The sequence below is a fragment of the Leopardus geoffroyi genome, chromosome B2 (assembly GCF_018350155.1).
Source record: "Leopardus geoffroyi isolate Oge1 chromosome B2, O.geoffroyi_Oge1_pat1.0, whole genome shotgun sequence".
NCBI lineage: Eukaryota > Metazoa > Chordata > Mammalia > Carnivora > Felidae > Leopardus > Leopardus geoffroyi.
In genome coordinates this window covers 28,079,770-28,084,650 of record NC_059332.1, presented here as the reverse complement: position 1 = coordinate 28,084,650, position 4,881 = coordinate 28,079,770, and positions in this window count along the sequence as shown.

The following is a 4,881-nucleotide window of genomic DNA, read 5'->3' as shown; positions in this document are numbered from 1 at the left end:
CTCCGACTTGTTTCTGGAGATGAGAAAAACCTATAGTTGGCGTTACTATTTAGGCACTGCAGATATGAATTTGGTCTACCAAGATCCATGTGCTGGTTGTTGCAGACCCCTCCTCCCTTCTCTGTAACAGATTCCCAGTGATGGGCCATCTAGATTCCCCTGCAATCCCCATGATGCAAGATCAGAGTAGGACTTCCCATAAAGTTACACAATGCTAGAACAGGAGCTGACACTGGTTGTCTCCCCTGGGTTCTCTTTTCCCACTGGAGGATCTGGAGGTTCAGGGGGGCCTCCTTGTGTTGCTACACTGCCCTGGGGAAGGGGGAGTGTGGTCAATGTGTCGCCATTTCTTTTACCCTTCTAATGCAGTCTGTCTTGGTCTCTGATTTGCAGGAAGGTACTTCAGCCTCACTCCCATGTTCTAGGATTTTCTCAGTGGTATCTTGTTCTTAAATAGATGTTAGTTCTTCTTATGAGGGAGAGAAAAGTCAGGAATAACCTATGTCACCATCTTGATGATGTCACTATGTGAACTAATTTTACATAAATATTTGTAGCAGCTTTTAAAGTTAACACTAAAATAAATCCATGAAAGAGAATGACAGAAGTAAATTTTCCTTTGTATATTATACAGTAAATTTATGTTATACATTGCAGAACAATGGTAACTTTTAACAATATCTAACAATTCATAATGTTCCCATTCAACATCTGCATTCAACCAGTGTAGTAAAATCTGTTATATTTTATTTATCAATTCTATATCACACAGTTTGTTATAATTTAACCCAATTTAAGAAATTATATTTTTTCATATCAATAAATATGTAAAATTTTCCCTCTGGGAAAAGACAACTGAATTTTTTAGAGTTCCAGATGTCCAGTTTTAAACCATGCTGTCTGGTATTTGAAGTTTTATACCGTAAACAAATTGAGAAAACTGTGCATATAGTTATGGCAAATACATTCTAATTAAATCATCTTCATCATTACATGACATAACTAGCTCTGCTCATTCTCTTGAAGTTGAAGTTCTCAGGCAACTGGCCCCAGGGCACAGAGTCAAGTCCTCCTGGCACCTGGCCACACTGGTATAACCTGAATTTAAGTTTACACTGCCTTCCCTGCCAGAAAACAGGCAACTTCATGAAAGAGCAGTGTGTTCTCATTATAAAATTGTGATTCATTGGAGAAAGTTTTCATTTTTCTAGTATATAGCAATATTGTTTTGTGGGCAAAGAATGCCTGATAGCTTTCTTTAGAAAAAAATACTGATTGCAATACAACAAATCTTTCTTTTCTGCCAGAGTTTAAAATGTTTTCTTTAATTTAAAAAATATTAATGTTCTTTTTAGTATTTTCTTGTAAAAGTAAAATGTCTGGCAGTGCTTAGTTAAATTAAATATACACTTACTCATTTACACAGAAATTCTGCTCCTGGGCTTATACACCAAAGAGATCACACCTAGCTTCATGAGGCATTACTGAGGAGACAGGTAGTTAGGGCAGCCTGGATGTTCATTCTTGGGAGGGTGAATTGATTAAGCACAGGAAGTCATGCCATGGAGCAATTAGAAGCAATAAACAAGCTGCATACAACCTGCAATATGGGTAATAGTAAAACTATAGTGCTAGATTAAAACATGAGGGTCAGAACAGATAACAATATCATTTATATAAATGAAGATATATTAGTACAAAACACACAAAGAACAATGCATATTAAAGGCATGAATATGGCTGCCCATAGGGAAAGGCAAAGAGGGGATGAATAGGGAGAAAAGGGAGAAACTCATAAATATGCCACAAAATGAGAGACAAGTCTTGAAGGATCAATGATAATAACATGCTATAAATGGAGGGCACTTGATGCTCTGAACTTTAAAAAAAATGCAACAATACATAAATGTGTAAATACGTAAAGCTAAATGTAAACCTGTCTTGTTAACCCTGGCCCAGTTCCAGTTTCTAGAGGTAGCAATTGTGAGCAGTTTGAAACAGTTTGTTCTAGCCTCATTTCTGTGCATATATACAATCTAATTTTGTTTTTACAAAAATGGGATCATGCTATGCTTACTGTTCTAAACTTTGCTTTCTCTCTCTCACACACTATTACACTCTCTCACACACAGTTACACTATATATAATTGTTCTGTGCCTACAGGTATGGATTGGTTTCCTTCCCCCTCCTTTTCTTCCATCCTGCTCCACCTTCCTTTTTTTTTGATTTAACTTTATTTTTTATTTTTTAAAATTTACATCCAAATTAGTTAGTATATAGTGAAGCAATGATTTCAGTAGATTACTTACTGCCCCTTACTCATTTAGCACATTCCCCTTCCCACAACCCCTCCAGCAACCCTCAGTTTGTTCTCCATATTTATGAGTCTCTTCTGTTTTGTCCCCCTCCCTGTTTTTATATTATTTTTGTTTCCCTTCCCTTATGTTCATCTGTTTTGTCTCTTAAAGTCCTCATATGAGTGAAGTCATATGATTTTTGTCTTTCTCTGACTGACCAATTTCACTTAGCATAATACCCTCCAGTTCCATCCACGTGGTTGCAAATGGCAAGATTTCATTCTTTTTGATTGCTGACTAATACTCCATTGTATATATATACCACATCTTCTGTATCCATTCATCCATCGATGGACATTTGGGCTCTTTCCATACTTTGGCTATTGTTGATAGTGCTGCTATAAACATGGGGGTGCATGTGTCCCTTCAAAACAGCACACCTGTATCCCTTGGATAAATGCCTAGTAGTGCAATTGCTGGGTCGTAGGGTAGTTCTATTTTTAGTTTTTCGAGGAACCTCCATACTGTTTTCCAGAGTGGCTGTACCAGCTTGCATTCCCACCAACAATGCTAAAGATATCCTCTTTCTCCACATCTTCGCCAACACCTGTTGTTATCTGACTTGTTAATGTTAGCCATTCTGAAGGTGTAAGGTGGTATCTCATTGTGGTTTTGATTTGTATTTTCCTGATGATGAGTGATGGTGAACATTTTTTCATGTGTCAGTTGGCCATCTGGATGTCTTCTTGGGAGAAGTGTCTATTCATGTCTTTTGCCCATTTCTTCACTGGATTATTTGGTTTTTCTGTGTTGAGTTGGATAAGTTTTTGTAGATTTTGGATACTAACCCTTTATCTGATATGTCATTTGCAAATATCTTCTCCCATTCTGTCGGTTGCCTTTTAGTTTTGCTGATTGTTCCTTCTCTGTGAAGAAGCTTTTTACTTTGAAGAGGTCCCAGTAGTTCATTTTTGCTTTTGTTTCCCTTGCCTCAGGAGACGTGTTGAGTAAGAAATTGCTGTCGGCAAGATCAAAGAGGTTTTTGCCTGCTTTCTCCTCGAGGATTTTGATGGCTTCCTGTCTTACATTGAGGTCTTCCATCCGTTTTGAGTTTATTTTGTGTATGGTGTAAGAAAGTGGTCCAGGTTCATTCTTCTGCATGTCCCTGTCCAGTTTTCCCAGCACCAGTTGCTGAAGAGACTGTCTTTATTCCATTGGATATTCTTCCCTGCTTTGTCAAAGATTAGTTGGCCATACGTTTGTGGGTCCATTTGTGGGTTCTGTATTCTGTTCCATTGATCTGAGTGTCTGTTCTTGGGCCAGTACCATACTGTCTTGATGATTACAGCTTTGTAGTATAGTTTGAAGTCTGGGATTGTGATGCCTTTAGCTTTGGTTTTCTTTTTCAAGATCACTTTGGCTATTCAGAGCTTTTCTGGTTTCATACAAATTTTAGGATTATTTGTTCTAGCTCTGTGAAGAATGCTGGTGTTACTTTAATAAGGATCACATTGAATATGTAGATTGCTTTGGGTAGTATCGACATTTTAACAATATTTGTTGTTCCTATCCAGGAGCATGGAATCTTTTTCCGTTTCTTTGTGTCTTCTTCAATTTGTTTCATAAGCTTTCTATAGTTTTCAGTGTATAGATTTTTCACCTCTTTGGTTAGATTTATTCCTAGGTATTTTATGGTTTTTGGTGCAACTGTAAATGGGATCAATTCCTTGATTTCTCTGTCGCTTCATTGTTGGTGTATAGGAATGCAACTGATTTCTGTGCATTGATTTTAAATCCTGCAACTTTGCTGAATTCATGAATCAATTCCAGCAGTTTTTTGGTGGAATCTTTTAGGTTTTACATATAGAGTATCTTGCCATCTGCGAAGAGTGAAAGTTTGACCTCCTCCTGGCTGTTTTGGATACCTTTTATTTCTTTGTGTTGTCTGATTGCAGAGGACAAAAGACTTCCAATACTATGTTGAATAACAGTGGCGAGAGTGGACATCCCTGTCTTTTTCCTGACCTTAGGGGGAACACTCTCAGGTTTTCCCATATTGAGGATGATATTAGCATTGGGTCGCTTGTATATGGCTTTTACCACCTCGAGGTATGATCCTTCTATCCCTGTTTCTTGAGGGTTTTTATCAAGAAAGAATGCTGTATTTTGTCAAATGCTTTCTCTGCATCTATTGAGAGGATCATATGGTTCTTGTCCTTTCTTTTGTTGATGTGATGAATCATGTTAATTGTTTTGTGGATATTGAACCAGCCCTGCATCTCAGGTATAAGTCCCACTTGGTCATGGTAAATAATTTTTTTTTTAATTTTTTTTAACGTTTATTTATTTTTGAGACAGAGAGAGACAGATCACGAATGGGGGAGGGTCAGAGAGAGAGGGAGACACAGAATCTGAAACAGGCTCCAGGCTCTGAGCTGTCAGCACAGAGCCCGATGCGGGGCTCGAACCCACGGACTGCGAGATCATGACCTGAGCCGAAGTCGGCTGCTTAACCGACTGAGCCACCCAGGCGCCCCGAATAATTTTTTTAATGTATTGTTGGATCCGGTCAGCTAATATCCT